The sequence below is a fragment of the Apis laboriosa genome, unplaced genomic scaffold (assembly GCF_014066325.1).
Source record: "Apis laboriosa isolate Shangri-la unplaced genomic scaffold, ASM1406632v1 scaffold68_cov148, whole genome shotgun sequence".
Lineage (NCBI taxonomy): Eukaryota > Metazoa > Arthropoda > Insecta > Hymenoptera > Apidae > Apis > Apis laboriosa.
Genome location: NW_025224135.1, coordinates 7,195,580 through 7,221,914, shown reverse-complemented (window position 1 = coordinate 7,221,914; position 26,335 = coordinate 7,195,580). Strand labels below are relative to the sequence as shown.

Below are 26,335 nucleotides of genomic sequence, written 5' to 3'. Positions count from 1 at the left end.
ATATAAAATATGCGAATTAATATAAAATATTGCCTATATCAATTAAAATAAAAGGTATCGAGAAATGATTTAAAATTGTCAAAGACTATTTGTTCGAAGCGTTTTAATTAAATTCCATGGTATTGATCATCGGTGACCTATCGTTGCTATCAATCTATTAAGAAAATTCTTTCGATAGCTGAGTTGTCTGTTTCATTTTCAATATTATTACAATTATGAAAGACTTTATGAAAAAAAAAAAAAATAGACAAAAAAAGAATAAAATTATAAAAATATTGTTTGAATTATAATAAAAATTATAATTAGAATATAATAAATATTGCATATTCTAATAAATAAATTAATTTTTGGATTAAATATTGTTAAAATTTAAATTGCTATTAATTAACTGTTCTTTGTGATTTAATTATATCTAATTAAGCTAAAAATTTCTGATCTATCAAGTTCTCTGATGAGATATTAAGAATTTAATCTTCGCATTCATTGTTACAACGATAAAGTCATTATATAAAGTCATTGGACATTCAAAGCATTAAAAATTTTCAAAGAGTTTCAAATAGATTGAAACTCAAAGTCGATGAGATTTAAAAAACTTTATAGTTTCATTTTTTGATATTGTCGAGAATTAAGTATCAAGGTCTAACAATTATCAGATAAACGATAAACGAAACAAAACTTTTTCATTTTTTTTCTAATTATAAAAGAATGATAACAAATATTGAACAATCACTTCTATAAATTTATCCTAACAAAAATTAAATTAAACCATAAAGTTTTAATTAATATAAAGTATTCGAAATTTAGATATAAAAATTCAATATTTTTCAAGTATATCATTTATGCTATCTGAAAAATATTCACATTCTGATTACCAAAACACTATTAATTTCTATCAATATCTCATCATCAACTTCAATTTTCTTGTTCAAAAATATCTAAAAATTCTTTTCACTCCAAAACATCTCAACTAAAATTTTCAATCAGTTAAAATATCCTTAAAACATTCGCAAAACGAATGACATTACAATCATCAAAAATATACTACTATTACAATTTCTACCAACCTTCAACAAAATAATCAATAACCATCATCCCAATAATTGAATGTCCTCTAAAATTCTCCTCGATTCCCTCTCGTATCAGCCCAAAAAACTATTTTCAACGTTTCAAAGAACGGTTAAAATTCTCGGTCAAAAGTTGGATGGAAAAACTCGTTTCCAGAAGACGATGGAACCGGCGTTTCCTCATCGGGTTTCAAGTTTTCTTCGCACGCAGCTATGTACAGAGAAAGACGGAGACAGACAGAGAGAGAAAGAGAGAGAGAGCAATCGATCCGATGCTCGAGGCTCTCGCGAGGCCCACCGCCTCATTCTTCTCTCGAATCTTCACCGATCCAGTCCTCCATGCAATTTACGTTTCTCTGCACTTTGCGTGGACGGATATTCCAGCGAATTTCTTCTCCTCGACCAGAGGCTCTCTGCTAACGTAACACGCCTACTCGTCGTGTAGAATAAAAGTTTCAGAGTGGAACCGGATGCCTCGTACGGATATCTGTATACGTTTATCCTCGTCGACAATTTACAACGACCAGACCACTGCCGGCGAATAAACGTGTATCGCGATAAGAATGGTATTATATCTGCTTAGAGCCATTTTTGAAACGCGTTAGCGGATATCAAGAGCGACGAGATCGCTCGTTTTTGAGTGCGTTTCGATCGGCGTGGACGTGTTTGAAGATCGAGTTTGAAGATCGTTGGCATAGGTCATTTCTATTTTTATATAGGGCTAGCGTTTACGAACGCGTACAGCTATCGGTGAATCGATGTATAACACGTGTACTCGCATCCCAAATTAATCTCTGAGGGAGATATATGGTTTGGTCAGAAAAAGATCGGTTTGGTCTTTTTGTTATTAGCGATGAGTGCCACGAGATCGCTTCTTGTTTTCGTTGACTGGATTTTCTTAACACGCAGGAAGGATTTGTTTTCTATGTTAACAAAGTGATGCATGTGATCTTTGATTTAACAGTTTTTTTTTAAAAACTCGTTTTGAGGTTTATATCATCGTAAATCATAATCTTTATCGTCTCGCTACGTTTGCCTTACGGATCTAGATATTTATAAATAGAATTGAAATATCCAGAGAAGGATTTTAAGAATAAGCATTTGTCAAAAAATGATTAATGCTAGACTATATATATATATATATATATATTTTTTTTTAACGAGTAAATTCTAAGTTAAACATAAATTAATTCTAACTTAAACATAGATTGTAGAAACAAGTAAATCGGTCGACATTTTAACGATGTACAATTCCATTTAAATAATTGATAACGAAATATCAAAGAGTATTTGTAATCGCTGACTCGATACGTGAATCATTTAAAGAAAAAACAACGAATACTCCAATAAACAAAAATCAAAAATATTCCATTTGATAAAAAAAAATATAGTATTTAAATTGTTACGATTAACATATTTTTTTCTTCGAGTGACACATTAATTTCTACGATAATGTAAAAGTTTCAACCTCAAGAATCGTTATCTAAAAAATCGAAAAGTTTGATAAAAGTGGAAAAAGTTTATCTGTATTTATACTGTTATTGATTTTCTCGCTAATCTAATCTATTAACTATATCGCGCGACGTAAATTCAACCTCATATCACGTTTCATTTCTTCAAGTCTTCATCTTCAGTCAAATACAACTAAATCACTGAATGAATAACACTGAATGAAGAATAGAGAAAGAGAGAGAGAGAGAGAGAGAGAGAGAGTGAGAGAAATTATAATGTTCCTAGAAAATACGTGTGCATCATAGACAGCGTGAAAGCGTGGATAGGATAGAGTTTTCACAAATGATCGTGCTCAGTGACGGTGAACAGATAGAGGACAAATAGGAGAAACAGAAGGGAGGAGCAGAGGGCCAGCCAAGTTTGCCAATTTCGCGGTGCGATTGAACCCGGGCGGATGTGCTCGGCAAGACGTGAGTAAGCCGCTTTATTACCAGCCGAGCGAAAGTTAAGCCAGCTTTTCAAACCCCTCTCGAATCTTTCTTCAAGTATCGATTAACTTCTCGACCGCGAAGGCTTAAAGCGCCTTCGACGCCTTCGACGCGCGCCGAAATTTTCGCAAGAATTCGTTTCCTTTTGGGAACAACGAGCCTTTTATTAATTTTTATTTAACCCAATGCGTGGACGAGATAGGTCGACAAAACGGTGCCAAAGAGATTTCGAGTCCGCGTCGCGAATATTTCTCGTGCTCTCGAAAAGTTTTCGTTCGAATGAACGAAACTTTGGGGCGGTTCCGCGTCGTTGATCCGCGCCGAGAAGATTCTCGTATTATTCCATTTGAACTTGAAAAGTATAATTTCGATTCGACGCGCGGAATTTTAATCAAAATCGTGTGTTACAATTCTTCAGGTGTGTTTCAGGAAAATAGTTATTTCATTTCTTCTTGGTTGAACGTTAATATTAAAGCGAGTACGTTTCGTATTTTAAATACGATATGAATTTTTGTAGAAATTGTTAAAATATAATTGAAATGCCGCTCTAAGAAACACGTGGTCTATGCATAATCGAATGTCATCGCTGATAGAGTAAAAGATAACATCTGAGATAATTATCCGCATCTATTAAGCAATTGCACAATGCGTTGTAAAATTGCAATTTGTAAATTTGCAATATGTACAGGGAATGGAAAACTGCAAGGGCAAAGTAAACGTGGAGCAAAAATTACACTCGAAAAGATTGGAGCGACGTTCGAGATATACGGTTTCGTGAAACGTATGCACGCGTGATGGATCGATGGGCCGGGACGTAATAATTTAGCAAAAAGGCGAGAAGATAGGAAAGGGAGGGGGAGGGGATGGCGACACCTAGGTGGAAGAGGCGAGGCGTGAACGACGTGGCGGAATCCAGAGAGTATTCGTCGAACGACCACCGATGAAAGGAGAAACTTCGATCGTTTATCACGCCCGTTTCGAGGCCAAAGTTTCGCCCCAAGTTAAACTGTTTGGACGAGCACGAGGCACGCGGATTATGGATCCAAATCGTCGATTGTTATCGTCCGCGTCCTTCCCCACCTTGCTTTAATCCCGCGTGTCTTTTCAATAAAGCTTCGTGACCCCGCGGTTTCCTCCGCAAACTCCATTCACGAACTCACGTTCCTAATAACGAATTAAATTATACAATTCAATCACCCCCCCCCCGCCCCTTTCCTTCTCCCCTTAATGGCCATTTTTCCTTTATTATCCGCCACTAGACGCCTCTCCTTCGCGCTTCTTATCCCCGAGGAACATCTCTTTCCCCTTTTGAAACACCACTTCAGCATCCCCGTCCGAATCAATTGAACGAGTCGAAATGAACGTCGAAATGATCGTGTTTTATTCAGGACGTTCTTATTTCAATTCTATCTTTTGTCCTTTCATTGGCACTCCTCCTTGGTGTTAGTTATCGAATATCGTTGAGTGGGAGGATTGCTCGATCGATTTCGAGACTCGATATTCGTTGAATAAGAAATAAATTAAATTGGATGTATAGCGAGAACGATTGTTCAAAGGAGGAATTTCTTGTAAAATAAGCGGATAAGAAATCTATATATCCGTTGTAAAAATGTAAAATTTCTTTCGAATTCTCCCGATGTTTAAATAATAAGAAATACGATGATGTATAAAAATTGTAACAACAAAAATTCCATAAAAATCTCTCTTATCAAGGCACGTCGATCAATCTTGCTCTATTTCCTCTTCTCTGTTTACGTTTACGTCTTCCTTTGCGTCGAAATATTTTTCCAAGAACGAACGTCGTTCAGCGAGGAAAGAATTCCTTGGAGGAGGGAAAGAATTCCAGGGCGCAGTTGGGTCGGAGCAATTAATCAAATCGCGGAAGAGGCGTGACGCCGACTTTGAATATTCAACGGGTCGATATCGCGTAAAAAAACGACGATACACGTACGTTTAATCAGTTGATGACTTTCTTCACGAACTCGAGAAACTCGAATCAACGTTGCTGCTTCGACCTTCGTGGTCTCGTTCCTTCCTTTCAAAGCTTGTAGATAACGACAGTCTGTCCAAGCCAGGAAATCGGTTACGACTTCCGATGAACGACGACGAAAATACTCGATTTTCAAGTAATTAAGTTATTAATTAATTTTAAAGCGTTCGATGCAAGATGAAATTTATCATATTTCGCGTGATATTTTCTATTTTACAACTTGGTACATCAAAAATCTTGGAGCAGTGATCATAAGCAGAAAATGGATCAATAATCTCGATTCGTTGCGAAATATCGAGATGGAAATTCCGATTCTTTCCAAAATTCGGGTTTTCTATAAATTAATGATGATTTTATATTAGGTTTTTAACTCTGTCATAAATAATGGATGGATAAAAGTTTTTGAAAAGAATTTGAAAAATAAAATATTTTAACATTTTGATATGAGAGAAGATTTTTTTTTTTTTTAATTGTCGCAAGAAATCTATTATAGTATATCTGTTATATTACGAGTAGATGTTATTTCTGATATTTGATACATATACGAATGTTCGTATTTTATTTTTTTTGGAATTGAACGTCAATTAAAATGTTTTTGTATAAAAATTGATAAAGTCACGGGGAATTGATATTGTTTAATTATTGTTTACGCGAACGATCGAATTTAACGAAACAACATCGGGATGCGATAGTTATTTTGGAACAATAATAGTTTCTTGTACGCAATTAAATAGCGTGTATCGCAGCTTGTCGACATAAATTTCCAATTATTAAAGCTGTTTCGATATACCTGCATAAAATTTACATCTATGATACATGATAGATGAATAATACGATTTCTGGAAATTCGCTGATAAAACAAATATATTAATTAATTTCCACGAAATTTCAACGATAAAACAGTCAATTTGAAAAAGTAAATTTTAACGGTTTAGCACGGTTTAAACTCCAATTATAGTATCAAGTGCCGTTGCAAAAAGGACAATTCTCATTTGATTATCAAAGTTAAGCTGTATTAAGCCATACAGCTGAAATGGTCAACTATCCTCCTGAAATTCCGCTGTTATTATCCCAGCAACCGCGACGATAGTGTTATCACAATGAGACTAATAAATCGAATAATTATAATGAATTATCATATAATCCAAGTGATATCAGCATTTATAAAACACGATATTCGAGTATTATTTCTTCATAATACACGTAAAAAGAATATAATAATTCTTCTTGAAGAAACATCTATCTGTAATTATTATAAAATAAAAGCATATTTAAAACTCGAATTACAACATCTTTCCAATGTGAAATATATATTTTTGGAACATTTTCTTTGAATGAAAACGTAATTTCATTTGCGTGAATGGTTGCAATTAATAGTTTGATTTAGTTGAATTGTTTTGATATTTAATGTATCGAGAGAAATATAAATATAATTTATTTATAATTCTTCGATCAAATATTATTTTAATTATTACTTAATTATTATTACCGATATTGGTATTTTGATTTCCAATTCTTCTTTTTTTTTCGCTCCAAAGATCATAAGTAAATAATATTAAATAATATTGTTAATATTGGAATAATATAAATATCATGTAAAAAGCGATACCAAACAAAGATATTTATTTGACAACAAAAGTTACGAATCTTTTTTCTTTCTTTTTCGTTTAATCCTTTTTTTAATATGAAATTTATATTACATCTTAATTTTCAATTGCATAGTTGGCAGGTGTGGCGCATGACAAATAAAGATATAGCGCACTACGAGTAAAGTCTGCTCGCCTGCAAACAAAGAGAACATCCAAGTTCAAATATCGTGGTTATTAAAGTACACACCATTCAAACGTGAAACGAGCGGAACAATTTACAATCCTTTGATAAAGGTGGAATTAATTTTATTTAATAATATTCATTCAAGTAGCGCGGAAAAAGACAAATAAAAAAAAAATCAGATCGGATAAAAAATTTAAATCAACGATTCCCGATAACTAAATCGTTCAACGCTCAAACGAACGATTCATCGGTGTTCAAACCTCAATCTATCGATTCTTTCCCTTCCTCGAGCTTTCAAAGATCGTTTATACCAAGTATAAGAAGAATTCTTCGACAGACAAGCAATTTTCCCTTATCTTGCTTTGAGAAAGAAGTTAAATCTCCGATAACACTTTTTCTATACACAACTTCTATATACCAATTCTTCGTAAAACATTAACGATATTGTGAGTGTTCTTCTTGTGAAGACTCCTTAAAGTGGAATTTCCTATAAACGTCAGTCATGTGTATCTAATCCAGACTTAGCCAACTTCTAACCGCAAACCGCTAATCACGAGTTCCGTCACTAATCTGTTCCCTCTCACTTACAAATAAGACAAAGAAATAACTATCTTACGTTATTTCATCTCTGACATTACGATTATATAAATATCAAAATCATTCGATAAGGATCAAAATAATATAGACATTAAATTCAATAATTTTTTATCATTCGCGTATTTTAAAACAACTACATTCTAAAAAAAAAAAGAAAAAAACTAGAATCACTCTAATCGACATCCCTATTCAAATTCCAGTCGCTCTTCTTCTATCAAATCGTGCCGATCTTAATTACATAACCTCACAGTGGGGACGATGCGCGCGAAATTCGAGCGCTATCTACCGAGCAATTAAGCGGTGGTGAAGAACGGAGAGAAGCTATTAACTCCGGCCATCCTTGCACCTCTTCGACGAGGCCCCTCTCTGGTTTGTTGCTATACTTTCGCGATAATGGTGAATTAATAGAGTAACAGTTAAGGAGGGGGGAAGGGACGTTGGGAAAAGTTTTCGATATCCGTCCTTCGCCACCACTACCATCTCCTTCGTCGTCGTCGTCGTCGTCGTCGTCGTTGTCGTTGTCGTCGCGAGGGAATGCGAACCGCGAGACGGTAGACGATTAATTAAGGAAACCGTTAACTGAGGAGGGGGGGAGAGAAACCGACTTATCTGCGACGATTGGCTGCTAAGTTACCCAACGGAGCAAATGTTTCAGAGTTTCAATCAGCTTCCACCCCTCGGCCCCCGCGCCACGTGGAATAGCTACTTTCCAGTCGTTGCCATAAGACGCTCTTGAATGCGATTATAATAAATTCTTCTTTGAAAGTTGCCGAAGCGCTCGAATCCGCTTTCGATGATAATGGATGAGAGGAGGGGGAGGAGGGAAGGGTGGTGGTGGTGGTGGTGCTCGGCTTCCTCGGATCCAGGGATTACGATTTGCGTGACAAACCTTGCAGATTTTTACGGAAGACGTTACGGTTAAAGATCTTTAAAGGAGGGGGATTTTTACATGGAATTTTTACGAACAATCCCCCGATATGATTATTTTAATAATCTGTCGATATTCGTGGATGTATGTAGATTTAAAAAATTAAAAATGGCAATTGAGAATTAGATATATTACGTGTGTATATACTTATGTCTGTCGAGATCATCATAGTGGTTTCTGAAAGCCAACAAATCTTTTGATGATGATTGATTTTAATGTGTGTATATATATATATATATATACATATGTATGTATGTTATTATCTTGAATTAAGAACACGAGAGAATTTTCTATTCCTTGTTGCATAAAACAATGACTTTTATTCGAAAGTCAAGTAAAAAAAAGTCAGGCTATAATATTTCAATTGTTAATTATGCCCCATTATGATTGATAATGAATATTAATAAATATATCTATTCATTAATTTTTGAACATTAATATTTATATCTATTCATTTATTTTTTCTTCTGTTCCAGATAATTGTATAAACTTGTTTCGCGAGAAAACTTCATGCAGGTATGTGATACATACTCGTCCTTATAAATCGGAACAAATTAACTCGTGATGAAGAACGAGCAAGCTTTTTAATTTTATTAAAAGAAACGCTTCAACAATAAAAAAAAACAAAACTAATGGGAAATTTTTAATTTAAACTTCGACACTTCGTACAATGGATATTGCAAATCATGAATCTATCCTCGTAACGTTCTTAAAGGACGCCAAAGTAGACAGTGAAAAGTTTCGCGAAATAATTTTCACTTACTCTCGTTTCTATAATCCACCCCTTCCCTCCCCCTTCGTGAAACTTGGCCGCGTTTTTATAAGTTTAACCTCGGGTATCCGTCTTCAATCTCGCTAATCCTATAAAAACTTTCGCCGAATAATCCCCCTCCCCCCTAGAGAAGTCTCTATAGAACAACGAACAATATGACCAACTTAATATTATCACTTCGCGCCGCTTTATAAGCTTCGTGTTAACAAAGATCCCGGAAAGTAGAAAAATTTAAAAGCTGTTCCGCCAACGATCGGTCGTCGCATCGAATTCTAATTGTCGCCGATTCGAAAACGAGAGAAAGACGATTATCCGATACGTAAACAACGAGGAAGCGATCGGATACTTTATTTACCTTTTCTCTTTTATGGTGGCGAGTCTTAATATAATCGTGACCGCGACAAAGGGGATCGTTTTTGAAAGTTTCACAATCGGTGAAAACGCGCGTCGTTAAAACAATTTGCAAAGTGAAAATCGTAATGAATAACGTATGAGCCGTGCCGGGCTGGTTTATTTCCGTGTCTCGATAACACGGTTCAATGACGCACCGCGCATTATTCCACGCATCAGTGAGAACGAATTAAAACTTTATCTCTCTCGTGCCACGCGTATCCACGCGCGTTTTGCAAAGATATAATGTATTCGTTGCTGCGATTCGTTGTAATAAAAAATTATTTCTGCGCTATTGTACATGTATATGTGTATATATGGCATGTGGATGCTGCTCTAAGGCTAAATTAAAAATAAAATGATAAAAAATATTCGTGTATATATATATATATATTCTATTTGATTTTTAATATTCAAGTATCCAGTTGAATTTAAAATTTTATGTTAAATTTTAAAAGATTTTGAAATTCAATCGGATTATTTGGTATATCAGAGTTTGAACAAGCTCTAAAGTTAATTTTATTATCAGAGAATTACTTTAAAAAGGTGAATGATACGAAACATAGACGTAAGGATTAATGTAAAAAACAATGGATGATCGTGATTGAATCTATCCCAAGAAAATGGATGAGAGAGAGATGATTCGAATACCTGTCAAATGGGAAACGTGATCGTACCTCGCGCAAGATCTGACGAATACTTCCGACATTTTTGAAAATGCGATTTCCTTACGATGCGCGATATATTTTTGAGGAAATACGATCGAAATACGTGAATTATTCAAATATCGGTGGCGCCCTCTGTCAGCTTCGAGATATTCGACAAAGTGCCGAAAGCTATCGGATAAATATGAAAAAAAAAAAAAAAGAAAAAGAGAGAAGGATGGTACGGAAAAAGATGAAGAAAAAGAAAGGAAGATTTATTTACGAGTTCCCTTGATTATAGCGAGAGAAACGAAGCCGTTGATGCTGTATTTCATTGAACTTTCGTATCAAAATGGAAAAGAATCATTTGTTGGACTAACGATGCACCCATAGCTGTTCCAAATCTCTCGGATTTATCTGAGAGAATATTTTTTTTCCCGGAATACAAATCGTCAAATATATATAATAAATCTTCTGTAGAATTGACTAAACGTTTGATGGAATTACAAAATTTTTATATATAATAAAAAAAAAAAAAATCTTAAAGTACTTTTACCGATCAGAAAAAAGTATCTTATCATTTTACTTCTTCAATCGAGATTGTTACCAACGAACGTTCACCGTTCATATTTCAAGAAAATATCATCGTATTGAATATTTGAACCAGACTCGAATTTTCTTTCCCACCCCCTTCTTCCCCTCTCCCTCGTTCAAATCACACGTTTCGATTGTCGTAACGCGCAAATTTTTCCGACAGAATTTACGAGCTACGTCCGTTCCATCGGCTATACTTACTCGCAAACTAGTATCGCTGCAAAGAAACCATTTCCAACTCCACTCTCATTACTCTGCCTATTCCTCTGCCCGTCGTTTCGCCCTAATCCCAGCTCGAATCTCATCGGTTCCCAGTCGTTTGCAGGCCGATCTCGTGTTCCGTGCCTCGTATATTTTCGTCGGCGACGTTTCTTATCTCGGGGAACTGTACAGATTCGCGGCGGTAAACAATGCCTGAAGCCGTTTCACGGGTCAAGGAGCCGCGAGCCGGCCAGGTGAGCACGTGCTCGAGAATGTCACGTTTTCGCACGTGGGGAGGGGACAACACATTCATCATAAAAAGCTCGTTACAGCACCACTTGTTGTCCGAGCCTCAAGCCTTTCGACGTGTCTACTGTGCCACGAGTGAGTGGCTTCTCGCTCGTCTGAGTGGCGTCGTTTTCTACCTGGCAAATTGAGGATAAAATTGCTCGCGGTGGATCACTTCTTTCCTCCGTATCCTCGTTGCATCGCGTGCTAACGTTCTAAACGTTGTCGAGAGAGTTTTCTTTTCTTTATTCTCACTCTCTCTCTCTCTCTCTCTTTTTTCTTCTCGTTTCTTTTCTCTCTCTCCATAAATTTCGTGCGTTAGAGATTTTAGTCGAGGATGGTACATTATATGTATTTACGAATTGTTGTTTGTAATTTTTTTCTTTTTTCCGTTGCACGATACAACATTTGAATATGTTTTCAACGAGCGTCCATTATCCTCTCGTTGTGACGTAAGAAATATATATATATAGAGGAAATTGTACAGACGAATAAGTATAATAGCGGTCGAGAAAAAGTATCGCAAGCATAACTCACACGCGATGCTATAATGGTGGGCTACTCGAAGGTCAATTCAGAAGCACTTAGCGCGCCACGAAACGGATCCACGGGTTGATAAATTGGACCCGAAAGAGCCAACATCTGTTCATGTTTCGAAACGAGTTCGAAAGTTCATCGCGAAGCAACGGCCTCTGCAACGGTACGTCGACCGGATCTGATCGTTCGTGCGTGCGTGAGAATCGAATTTTTTCCCCGCGAAACTAAGATTAATATTGGCCACAAACAGACGCGTACGGGATTTTTTTCCTTTTTTTTTTCTCTTTTATCGTTATTTTTCACCATTGTACACGAAAATTCAATGAAATTTGAGAAAATAGTTTAAATTTTTAATTCCATAATACGATCGTATAAATTTTTTCCTTTTGTCTTTTCCGTCATTGATGTAATGTCGTTGTTGATGAGTATCAAAAAAAATTTAATATTTTTTACAATTATTGTCATTCGAATTTAAAAGTTGAATTTATAAAAAGAATTAGAATAAGAAACAAAAAGAGATTAAGTAGAAAGATTTGATTATTTGCACATAAATGAACGGTATAATAATTTTTAATCGATAAAACACATAATCGATCGATGAATCACCGAATTTCATTGAATGAATCATCGAACGATCAAAGAAAGTTTTTATAAAGAAAACTTACTATAAATGTGAGAAAAACAAAGAATAACGATATTAAATCCAATGGAAATTTTGGAAAATCTTGGAAACACGTATCGTGCACGATTTGATTAAATAGAAGTTTAGATTTTAAACGAAAAAAACAATAAAAACGACGAAAAAGAATAATTGGACGATATTCGAAACACTTTGCAAGATAAATCTATACGATTTATATCATTTCAACTAACTCTTGCCAATCATTGCACAACATTTGCCCGAACGTTCATTTTTAATATACGAAAAAATAACGAAAAAAAAAAAAAAAAATAGAAGTTAAATCAATATATCATCACATCCACCCTCCCCCTCGATGTTTTTCGCACATCGTAACGGCCACCATACGATTCCCGATTTTCTCGTTTATTTACAACAGATATTAATATCTCTAATTATCAAGCAATCCGTTATTTACCCGACTTCGTATTATTTGCACGATTATATTTAATGAACAGTCGCGAAATATTGATTCGTTCGGTCATTTTCGAGGCTACGCTCCTGTCCAAAGGCTTAAAAGGGTCATCGTTCCAACGAATATCGGGTAAATAAACGAAATGAAAGAAGGAGAAATGGAAAAAGAAAATATATAATGGAATTGAAAAATAAGTATTGTCAATTTCGAAAGAAAAAAAAAAAAAAAAAAAAGAAAAAGGAGTGAGAAAAATAAAAAATAAAAATAGGATTAAAAGATAATAGAGATAGAAAGGTTTACGAGAGGTACACGACAGACGATTCTAGGCGTATCTGCGATCCCTCGCAGTTTTGAAATCAGTGGGGGATATACGCGTGGCCGTGGCAGTCGTAGACTGAGCTAGGGTTTTTTTTGTTTTTTTTTTCTTTTTTCTCTTTCTTTCTTTCTTTTTTTTTTTTTTTTTTTTACCATCCATTTTACCAGCGCGACAGAACGGGCCACAGGCGAACTGAGCCACGCTGGATGGATATAAAATGGGTAACGCGGGTGGAACGATAACGCAGAGCCACGAACGCGTTCCATTTTGCCTGAATATCGAGTGGCGGGAGCGGGAGCAGTCGACTTCTCGATTGTGTGTTATTGGGTGCTTTCGACGCGCGTCCGATTTCCACCTGGGACGTCGAAAGGGAGAGGAGGAATGGAAAAAGAAAAAAAAAAAAAAAAAANNNNAAAAAAAAAAAAAAAAAAAGGAAAAAGGAAAGAAAGGGGGGAAGGAACTTTTCCCCTTACGCGTTCCCATTTTCGCGCAACGCGCTCGTGCTCGGAAACACGAAGGGGAAACGAGAGAAATAAGACGAAGTTTTCGAGTGGCCGACACACAACGCGAATTTCTATTCTTCGAGCTCGTACGCTTCGTACGGTCGTGTTATACGATGCGTATTTTTTTTTCTTCTTGCCTTCTTCTTTTCTTCCTTTTTCTCTGTTTTTTTGGGGGGGGGGGAGGGGGGATCTTTTATGGAACTGTTTCATACCTCACCCTTGTTTCGTTGTTTTTCGTCGAACGCGCTTTTATATGGCAGCTGTGTTGCGGTGTAAAGTTATTTTCCAACGGTACGCTGAAGCTCTATGCTTGCCGGATTTTTGTTGGATCTAGTTAACAGATTTTGGTTTGCTCGCACCACGGTTGAACGCGTCCAGTTTGGCTTCTGTAATATATGTTTATTTATACGTTGGCTAATTCTTTTAATAATAGAATTATTTGAAGTATTGGACGCCGATACGATTATCTTATTCCTTTATTACGCGATATTAAAATATCCCTAATTCCAAAAGATTTTCCAAGAAGCATTAAAACATTCGTAATCGCTTTTATTTCTAATTAATTTTCCTACAACTTACTACAAATAATCAATCAGTTTGGAATTAAATATATAAAAACATCATATAAACCAAAAAATAATTCAATCTATTAAAATTCGCCGCAAAATCAACCCGTAACCCTTTTCAATTATAGATGCAGGATGGAGAGTCATTTATTTGATGTTCCACGAGGTTGATTTTCATCGAGGTCGACAATGTGCAGGCGTCTCGTCGGGTAAACCTTTCCGATAAATAAACGCGGGACAAGCGTGGCGACGATGTCGACAAGAGTGACTAGGCTGAAATTCGGGCCGAACGGGACAGAGATTTGACGTCAATGAGGAGGGAGGGGGAGGAGGAACAAAGTAAAGTGGAGCACACCGTTTCCTTTGGTCTTCCTCTCGTAAATTTTTATCGACTCGGTAAACTTTGACCCTTCGACTGTTCCATCGTATCCCCGGGGAAGCTTGATTAACCCGGCAGTGATCACGCTTTAAATGGTAACCGTGGCAGGCTACGTCCACGTGGCCTCTTTTCCTCTTCCTTGTTATATGGGGTGTTTCGAAAATCGTGGTTAAAAAAAAAAAAAAATAAAAGATTCCTCGTGCAAAAGTAAGAAAGCGCGGAATGATAATTTTTGATACGAGGATTCGTTTTCCAGAAAAAATGAATTGTGAAATTTTCTGCTATACTTGAAAATATGGCGTATGTATAATCGATTTTTTTCGTAAATTAAAAATGTATAATAATAAATCATGGATCGAAGAAAGATGATTCTTGGTGCAAAATTAAAAATGTAGAATGATAATTTTTAATATAATGTTTCGTTCCAGAAAGAATAGATTATTTTCAATTTTTATATTTTTTAAATGTTTGTTTCAATTTACCTTGATTTTTGATAAATTATGATTAGAACGTTCATTGTACGCTCATACTCTTCTTCAAATTTTTGTGATACAAGCATTTTACATTTTGGATTTTTATTGTTAATCGAAATAGAATCAATGTTTTTCTTGAAGGAATTTGATAAATTTAGGATAAGATTGGTTTCGAAAATCGATTATTTTCCTATGAGAAATAGTTGAGCCTGTACATTTTTGCGAATTGTTTCGTAAAAGATTTTATTTAACTATATATACAATTATGATAGATGGATTATTGAAAATTTAAATTTTAAAAAAGCTATTTTTATTAAAATCGTACCATATATCCCGAAGATAAAATTAAAAAGCAACAAAGTTCATTTCAATAACGATAATAAAATAATAATTAAAAAAAGAAAAAGTAAGGAAAGAAAAACTATACATATGCAATTCTGCAATCGTCGACTTTAAAAATCCCCCTCTCCCCCTCCAGTCATTTCGGTAAAATATCTTTCGTTTCAATTCCAAAGTGAATTTTCATAATTATTCCATCACGATAGAATCTAGTCCCGAAAATTTTCGATCCTTTAAAAAAAAAAAAAAATTCATCCCGAAACACTCTCCACTCCCCGCGTGATCCCAATTGCGTTAATTCCATTTTTTCGATGCGAAAGAGAGATTCTGTTTAAAGGGATACACATAATTCATATATTTTTAGCGAAGGCGACACAGTTCGAAGCGCACTAACTCTCGATTCATTCCATCGGAGAATTTCATTATACGCCGACGCCATTGCTCTATTTACATAATTTTAATGGATCACAGCGAGGGAATTGAAACACCTCGACGCAGGACAAGGGAGGGAGGGGGCGACAGTTGAGAAGCACCGGAGCCGTGGAACAAAGATAAAGTAGCGAATGAAATGTTGGCGGGAATACAGTCGCGCCAAATTTGGAGAGGAAAATGAAATGTAAACTGGGACGCGGGGCGTTTATTTTCCCGTTCTTTCCCGGCCTCGTCCTGCCGCCTCCTCCTTTCCTTACCCCCTATCGTCGCTAAACACTAAAAACGGCCACGATAAAGAGGTCAGTTTTCGCGGATTAATTTATTTATCCGGTTGCCTTATTGTCGGTCGGAACGCTGACGAGTCATCTCTCTCTCTCTCTCTCGCTCGCGTGTTTCGTAAACCGCAAAACCGTGGAAGCATGCGCGATTAGATAAAGTATCCTTTTGTGTATCGTGTCTGACAATGTATTTTTGCATTTTACAAGGGATTATTTGATGAAAGGTAGAAGTTTTTCTATTGCTTCGAATTTTGAATAGTCGAATATCCAGATGGTTTTGTAATTTTAAGAGCATCGTCTGATTGATTGATTGATGTTAAAAAAAAGAAAAATTAATAGATTATTATTAAATCTTGTTATAAATTAATCAGATATCACATACTTAAAACAATTAAGCGAACATTTTTCCGCACAAATACGAGTTTTTTTTAACGAAATATACAAAAAAAAAAAAAAAAAAAAAGAAGAAGACAAGAGCTTCGTAACATAATTTTCACGTAGTTACAATTATTCACGTATATTTTCATTAAAATGAACGACATCTTAAAGCGTGCATGCTTCGTCAAGTGAACTTTAAATAAAATTGTCAAACTCGTTATACGAAATTCTGCAACGATTTTCTAGTTAAATTATCGATCCCGAAATAACGAGATTCGCGTTCCCGAAGTACGTTCGAAGCTCTTGAGATGCAATTTCTTGCGAAAATCACGGCGACCATCGTGTCAGACGTATAGTTTTGTTACTTTGATCGAATCTTCCGAAGTTAATCGAATATTTCCATTAATCAAATTAAAATATATCAACTATATCGTTTAAAAATAATCCAGTATAAAGGAGAATTCTCGATTCGTCTCGACGCTTCGCTATTTCGATACTAAAAATTCGTCAGGTTTTAATAGCTTTCCATTCCCTTTTCTATCTTCCTGTGTAAACTCGGCTCGGCACAATACACGAATTAACAAGAAAATCAAGAACGACGATCAAAAGACCGTGGAATACGAGATTAAATGCACGAAAGCAAGACAGATGTATGTACACAAAAAGGAAGTATAGAAACATGTAGAATTTTCGAAAAATTCGTCGTTTCTGTTCAATTCAACTTTCGATCTCGTACACTTTCCACACTTTATGTTCCAAATATCTCTTGTTACACCACATTTCTACTATCTATGTCAAATTTGTATGCATTTAACGCTTCATATTTGTTTGACGACTGATCCGGATGCTTGGAGAAATATTCCTTTCGAAGAATCTAAGAACGAGATATTTTCGCAATTCCATCCGTTCGCCAATCCATCTCTTTAATCCTCGAGTGACTTTTACGAGAATTGTAGAGTTGCAATCTCTCTGATATTTTCTGATACGCTGACGCGAGTTATGCTTAAATTGAAAATGAAAAGAAATTCATGATGAGAGAAATCGAAAAAACGAGTATCACGCTTTTTTTTTTCTTACAATCGCGTTCAATCGCGTAAAAGAGAAAGGTGTATAAACGGCGTGTAATTAATAAAGCGATCGATAGCGATTCTTTCTAATTTCGATTACTTAATCTTTACTTTTTCGTGACTTTCTTGAATATCGATACGAGATCGCGGTTAATTTCAAACTTCTTCAACCCATTCTTATCGCCAATTCGTGATGAGATAACGAAAATGGCCGCCAAAGCGGACCACCGTTCACGCACCGAAACCCACGATATTCCGTTGGCTGGGGCATAAATTAGCGATTCAAAGCGGTCGAAGCATACTTTGGTCATTGCGGTATCGATTGTGATACGCACGCGATACATCGCACGCAACTGGAACTGGAAACTTTGTAAAAGTTGCAGTTTTCAATTAAATTTTTAATAATGATATATTAATAAAATAATGAGTTTTTTATTGCGCGTACACACGCATACGGGATGTGAATAATACGTTACAATAATAATAATAATCCAGTTATTAATAAATACAATTATTAATAATAATCCAAATCTCTTGCGCTGATATCTCTTTCGCTTCCTTTTCCTCCGATTTCTTCAATGAGACACCGTGTAGTTTGCATTTTTTTTTTTAAGAAGCCTCGACGTGGATTGAAACGAAGGATGGAAAGCGAGGGGGGAGAAAAGAAATTAAGTGGAAAAAGAAACGAACGACAAACGATGATGCTTTTCGCGGTAACAATCTGACACGGTCGTTCCTACACCATTGGCCCCGTTTCTGTGTTCGAGGAAGCGAGCACGGACCGCCCGTGGATTTCCACACGACGGAGGAATGAGTAATGCCTAATTTGCATATTGCGTGTGACTTTGTCTTCGACGTAACACGAAGTTTATTAATAATGCAATGGACGCGATGCGAATATTCGAGAATGACGAGGACGCGTCGGTGGAACAGCCATCTTTCTTCCTCCCTTTTCCCCTTTATATTTCTTTCTCTATTCTATATTCTTACTTATCTTTATCTTTTTGTTTATACATTTTCTTCCGATTTTCGTTTTCAGTTCAGGAGCGGAGCAACAAGCGGAGAAAAAGAAAACTGTGTTTCATTTCGAAAAAATTCGAGCGGTTTTTTTTTTCTTTATTTTCGATTTCTCTTCGTGTTTTTCTTCGTTTTTTTTTTTTCTTTTTAATTTGTATTATTTGTTCATTGATCTTGTAATTGGTGAAATTGGATTTCGTTAATATTAAATTGAGTAATATATGTAAGTTAACGTCGTTTGAGAAAATTCATATTTTTTTGTACAAGTTAATAAAAGATACGAATAAAATCCTTCCATAATATTATACGTTGAAAATCCTTGTGTAAGGTCATGCACCACCGGATTCAAACTTAATATTGTAATGCTTCGCCCGGGAAATACGTGGCTGCAATGTTGGTTAAGAAGCTCCGCAGGAAGCTTTCAAAAAACAACTTACACGCTTGTATAACTAGTAACAGCAGAAAGTTGCGAAACCTTTCTTACAACATGGTTCAAACTGTAACTTTTGCTCCGTCACCCTTGCTAAGTTTAACCTCTAATTTCATATTTTCTTCAATATCCCTCGATCTTCTGTTCCGATCATAAAAGTACACGATACGCGTAATTAAATGAAAAGAATTATTAAATTAATTTTTTAAATAGTTAATAATAATATCAGAGAATGAAATATCACAGATTGATTTATTTATATTTTTTTTAAATATTTCTTCATATTTTTACGAATTCTTAAAATAAATTTTTTGATATGACAAATAAACCTTTTTGATAAATCTTTTTAAATATTAGAATATTTATTTTATAGCGAGATCTCATTAACAGCGACATTAATTATAATCGTTCAAATGAATCGGACGCCTCAATTTCAAATGTCAAATTAACATCACTTACAATTACTATAAATTCACATTGGTTTTAAATTTCAAAAATTAATTTCCATTATTTTTCCAAAGTTTCCAATAAAACTTTTTAAAATTCATTCGTTTAAATCTCGAAGATTTCTCGAATAAAATCGCATTAGACAGAATAATTCCCCCCCAAAAGAGGGGCAATTTTACTTCCAGAGATCGAGATTTTCGATACAATGTTACTAGCTGCACGAATACCCGAGTTAACCGGAGAAAATAAAGGGTATAGTACGAGATTTCAATAACCGATGAAATCTATCGGTCGATCCCTGCCTCTAATACCTGTTTCATTCATCGAGTACAGTTACTTGTTTCACGCGTCGACACACCGCGACATACGACCTCTCCGTTCCTTCCGTTTCTTTTCCATGTTTGCGTCTCGTCACCGAGGTCGCGGTCATTCAAAGGCATTCAAACACTACTTTACAGTTCGTACGTTGCCTCGAGCACCTCCCAAGCGTGCGCCAATTACACGTACACGAACGTCGACTGTGCTCAACGAGAGAGAAATAAGTCGCGAATATTTCGAAAATCGGGCCAGCTATTTGTTTTCCTTTCGTTTCGATGCTTGGTTTTTCCGTTCCTTCTATAAAAACGGGGATACGAGGCGAGAATTGTTTCTCTGTTATTTCCCTGATGCTTCCACGATGAAACCTTGAATTCGGTTTTATTCTTATCCGATGTTTCGATGTTTCAAATAAATCTAAAGATACGTACGTGTGGGATGTGTCGTTTTATCCGATAGAATAAAAAAAAAATTTTCAGATATTCCTGAATTTATTGTCACCCAATTGGTATTAATAGGAATGCGTTCTAGGATTTTTATGTAATAGTTGATATTGTTTGTGGAAATCAGTATAATCCTTAGAATTTTATCTGTATGCTTATTAGTAGTAGAATTCTGAGAATTTGATAACGAGAGTGAATCAGATATCGACAATCAACGCAAACGTGACGTTGATACGTTAAACTTTAGACTCAGGAAGACAAAGATGAAGCGTAAGCTCATTGTTATTGTTCACCTTGTGAAGGAAACACGATTAATCCAATAATAGCTGATTAATCGTATTTCTAGATACCTTTCCTGTATTAATAATTATAAAATGAATTATAATATAAATCTAAATGTAGATTTCAATTTCTTTGATCTCGATTTTACATTTTTTTTTAATATAATTAAAAAAATATTTTAAACAGTAATAAATATATTTCTCTAAATAATGTAATAGAAATATGTATATCATGTATTTTATGGCCATGATTATATATTTATAGTTCGTTTATCGGATGGGTTGCGTAATTGGATCTAGAATAAACGTACCTTTCACACTTTTCCCCGATGTAGGCATCAATCCACGTTGATCGAGCATATTGTGTCAGACACCGTGGCCTCTCGATCCCGATCATTTGTCTCGAGCAAACCGTCGTCGCCTCGACTCGTTTCCAATCTAGGATTGGATATTGGTTCGTGATCATTTCGAATCTTTCCACACGGGAGGGAAAATCCTCGATTTGTTCTTTAAAAATCAGAAAGATAAATCGTATACATATGTACCATCTTAAAAATTAAGAATTAAAAATTTATCTTTCATTCTCGCGCGATCGAATCATCGTGATAATTTTTTAAATGAAAAGATTTTCTTTTTATCATCATTGAATTTTTTTCAACGCGAATGTGCAACGTAAATAAAAATAAAATACGTAGATATAAAATCCTAGATAAGATCATAGAGATATAGAATTTCTCAAGTTTGAGGTGTATAGAAATTTTATAGAAAATATATATCTGATGTTTCTTTTTCTTTTACGCGAAAGATTTCTTCGGGACATCGTGAAATTAGTTTACGCGAATAGTTGAAGCGAAGAATGTGTTATCGTGCTGATATTCTGCTCAACGGTTAACAAGATTCGTAATATTTGCATATAACAACGAGCAGTATATACGGTACAATCCGATTCTGTTGCATCTATAACTTGTTAATGTTGTATTCTGTTCTTCTCAGTTCTGTCTGCGGTATTTCGACTTTATACTTTACTTAATATTGATTTTCTTTCCTCGATGTTAATTCTAGCTAAAATATGAGCGGATGTGCCTCGATTATTTATGAGATATGCACCGCCATAAATATCCGATAAATATGATATTATTATCTGATATCATAGACTGATACATTTGAAACTTTTTTATTCAAAGATCAATTTTTATTAAAAAAAATGTATATAGAATTATACTTTCATATTCTTTTCATTGTAATCATAATGTAATATACGTATCTATTTAAATATAATTATATCAGCTAATAATCATTTCACTGCTAATAATTTCAGAATCTCTCTACTTTGTAATAATCGTGGATTATTTTATGTGCCATGTGCCATGGACAATATTGTGAATAAATACAAATTTCATCGGATAACCGAGCAAATTTCAATAAACTTGTTAAGCAAGATTTATCAAGCTTATGTACGTACCTTAGCTAACTATTAGTCGCGTGTTCTAAGATGAGAGAGAGAACCATCGATTATAATCGGGTCTAATCTGCTTCGAAGCAATCTATTCATGAGTAGCATTATTAAACTTAATGTCCAAACACTTTAATCATTCCACGTTAACGAAAATTAAGATCTAACTAAGAAATAATCCTTTGTCTTGCATTTAATACCTTCAACTTTCCAATACGAAATTTATCGATTATTTCTTTCAATTATTAAACTGTTCGAAAGAAATTCCTATTATTCCATCGTATACTTTTCACATCAAATTATTAAGCATTCCTTTTATTATTTTATTCTTCTCTATTTCTTCTCCCGCCATCTATCAACGCTCACGAATTCTTCAAAATTTTACAAATTAACAATTTCGCTCGCTCGTTTTACTCATTAATATTAAAATGAAACCAATATCGAATTAACGAGAGAGATTGGACGACAATGATGGAACACGTTTAAAAGGTTCTCATAAATGCACTTTTTTTTTTTTTCAACCCGGGTAACAGATCGATCAATCTTCCCGAAAAAATCCTCTCGACCACCACGTGATAGAGTATCTCGAGACACGACGACTTAAAAATGAATCTCGTTTTTAAAGAATGTAAACTTGCCAGTTTTTATCTCTTTTCGCCGTTGGCCCGAGCCATCCTTCCCTCGGCCACGTTTTATCTCTTCCGCTTTCCCAAGGATTAATGGAGCACCTTCCGCTGGCGTACACTCGGATGGCGTACAACGCATACGGGATGATTCGATCGTCGTTGCTCGATGTTCGTATGTTCAAGTTTCGGACAGAATATGGCTGTTAATTGGTTAATTAATTAACACGCGCAAACAAAGCAAACGCGCGCGCATCGTATTGCAACGGTATTTTAAACTAATTATCAGGCCCAACGTGTTCTATTGATCCGTCATTCGTGTATTATCGTGTGCTAAATATACGATGAACTATTATGCAAAGTTTTGATGTGCAAAATGCATCATTATCGTGAACATGGTTGGATATATAACGATTGGATTTCGAAAGAAACTAATTCCTTTGTTATCTTCTGGGATATAAAATAATTATTTATCCATAATTTTCACTTTGGTAATATATCATAATATATAAAGAAGGTTTCTTTATAATATTCCTTTGTGTAATATAATGCGCGCTATGTTAAGTATTTTCATATATATATATATTTATTTATTTATTTACTCTAATTGAGGAAAAGGCGAACACGAGGTAGCATAGGTAGTATTTGTTTAATAAATCTGCACGATAACAACTCGCAAATAATTTCAGTGACGTTGAAAATCGTGTTTGCAAGGGTCGTTGTTGAAAGGGTAGATCTCTGGGCGAGGAGCGTTAACTTCCGGTGAAACCGTCTTAGATGTCTTAAGTAGCAGCTCTAAGGCTTTGCCAGTGCTTGAACAATCGATAAACTTCAAATCAAGAACGGATTCGAACGAATAATGCATAATACTTGGAATAACGAATAATACTCTTCCCTATCATAAAGAAACCATTGAATTGTATAAAAATTATATAACTATTTAATAACAGGTAAATGCTTTATTCGATCGTGACGGAAAATACCTTATTCTTGTTGTAAAAGAAAAAATTCTTATTGTTAAATGTCTCGATAATTTTATGTAACGTATATTTAATGAAATAAAATTTAAAAATCGATTCACGCAATTCTATAAATTAATTTGCACGGCGGAGATTAAGTAATATTGATACGAGAGATAAAATGATATCGATTGGTAATTTGTATCAATATATTTGTTTTAAAATTGATAAAATAAATATCCTTACGAATTTAGATTTCAGATTAATGAAATATCGAAAGGAAATAATAATACTGTAGTAGTGATTCATGTAGTAAAGGTAAATAACGAATGTTAAACTAAATAATGTTAATTTAAATATAAAATATATACCGATGATTAAAAAAATATAAGATAAAAGAGAAAAATCAGAGGATTTTAAATACGTGTATAATGCATCATATGGATAAAAAATATTCATGTGATTAATAACAATTTGTATTTACTCACGAGTAAAGTAATATCATAAAAGAAGAATTATTGATAAAAAGAAAGAAAAGGAAATTGGCTTCGAACTGAATTGCCGTGTAATAAGATATACTCGTCTTTGAGTCGTAAAATATTTATAGGTGGCTGTATGCCAACCCATTTTTCTACGAGTGCCACTTTGAGCATCTGTGTATTCTTCGATCCTCCTGTAAAATCGTGGCCGAATGACCAACAAAGGAATTCTTTATTACTAGAATCGTCTCAGATTTGAGAGACGATCTTGAACAAAATATTAAACACAATTTAATCTACGCAAACGCGTTATACCTTCTGTTAACAGAAGTATCTTATTTTCTTGACGTTCGAAAGAATTGATTTTTCCAAATATTTTAACGAAAATTCGGCCCATAGTATCAAGGCTGTTCCAAAATCAACTCTGTTGGTCGCATAAAGTTGACGTAGCTCCACAGGAACTCAAGTGTGCCAACCATCTATGGCTGACTCAGCGTCGTGTTTAATGTTAATTGCATTATTCCGTGCAAAAATTCGCTTTATTCCCTTCCCTAAGTCCTCGATTTCGTAAGAAACAACATTTCAACAAGTCTCTCGTTGATCGATATATATTTCAAAATACTCGATTAAACAAAAATCAGAAAAAAAAAAAAAAAAAGAAAAAAATCAATTCAAACTTGACATATCCCCAATAATGCTCTTTCTTCTTATAAGGATCCCATTATTTTCGTTTCACATTCTTTCTCTTCCATATGTATCGTAAACATCGTGGTATCGAAATGTGTATCGCCTCGTACGACGATAAAGATGACTTCTCGTTCGAATTCAGAAGAAAAATTGTGTGTTCAACGAGAGCTGGTCGAGAGAAATATGACGAGAATGAGAGAGAGAGAGAGAGGGAGAAAGGTGAGAGACAAAAGCTCTCACAAAAGATCGACATCAGGATGGAAACCTGTGTATAAGAGGGTAACGTTTAAATGAAACAACGAGGGGAAAAGAAAATTCGACCGTGCATCAAAGCGCGCGTACCATACGTCTACCGCGTTTCTTTTCGATTTATCATCCATATCTGCCCTTCCTCCATCCTCGAGAGAGGAGGTGCGAGAGTCGTTTCTCTTCGATATTTCCCCCTCCCTTTCCCCTTCGTTTTGACAAGAGAAATCTCGACGCATGATCGAACGACCGAAATACCAACGAGGCCAACGAGATTCGCTTTTCCTCGATAAATAACGAATGTGGATGATGAGGTATCGAGTTTCTCCATATTATTTAGAGAGAATGCTTCCGTGCTCGGGATGATATTGTCCTTCCTTGTGTCGAACACGTTAGAGTATCGGGGGAGGAAGGGGGCGAATCGATGATCGATAGAGAACGAGGAAGGAAATGAAATTTCATTTTGCACGACTTTCATTGTTGGCTACTATTTCCACCGAAACTTTATATCTCGAGATGTGTCGATATCCGAGTATTGACAGGGCAATCACTGCCTGACCAACGTTATTCTTCTTTTTTTTTTCTTTCTTTTTTTGGCTGAATAGGAACGTATGGATCGCGTCGAAAAGTGTGTATATGAATCGGACGATATCAAGAGCGATCGATCGATCGTGTTTTGATAGAAAATAGATTTGGATAATCAAGTGGTTTCTTTTTTCTTTTTAATTGCGATCTTTTAATTTCGAGAGTGACAATCTATCTCTTCCCTCTTGTTATTATTTTTCTTCCGGATACGTTCTCGATTAAATTTCTGCTCACTTCCGTTTAATTTTACGTTTATCGTATCGGTCGATTTTAATCGGGGAAATTTTGTTTTCGAAGATGTAAATGTGTAGTAGATTTCTAGCCTCTCCCGCGGCACCAAATCAATCTCGTCATTTTGTCCAATGATTTCATTGCACGCGTCATTTTTATCAACGTAAATGCCCTCTATACGTTATCCCGAAAGCCTGTCAAACACAAATCGAGGGGATCGATGGTGTTTAAAGACACGTGCCATGTACAGGATGAAGAATGAAGGAAATTACACGTTCGTATTTTCACAGGTATCGAAATAAAAACGAAGAAAAATCGATCGAATAATAATAAACAAATACAATACACTTGCACCTCTTCAACTTTCACCAAACATCTCGCGACTCGTACGAAAAAATTCCCCATTCATCGATCGATAAAAGGATAAATCGAAATATCCTTTTATCTAGAAAAAAAAAAAAAAATTACCCGCAGAACAAGAAAATCTCTTCACAAATCTCGTCCACGCGAACCGCCACCCTTTCCATCTCCAAACTGTCCACTTCCAACGATCGAATCCATCCGCATCCATCGCTACAAAAAAAAAAAAAAAAAAA

The 26,335-nt window shown here is 35.1% G+C and overlaps 1 protein-coding gene across 8 annotated transcripts in view; it reads left to right on the top strand.

The window, feature by feature from the left end:
• Positions 1-26,335, top strand: part of LOC122718682 (leucine-rich repeat-containing protein 24-like) — a 290,335-nt gene that overhangs the window by 118,232 nt on the left and 145,768 nt on the right. For 2 of the 8 annotated variants that reach the window (XM_043943932.1, XM_043943929.1), the window contains exons 1-2: positions 2,321-2,990; positions 8,769-8,808. The gene's annotated coding sequence lies outside the window, so the exon portion shown is untranslated. Of the gene's footprint in view, positions 1-1,737; positions 2,054-2,320; positions 2,991-8,768; positions 8,809-18,338; positions 18,358-26,335 lie in introns of those variants that run through there. The other 6 variants (XM_043943933.1, XM_043943931.1, XM_043943928.1 and 3 more) reach the window with 5 other exon arrangements.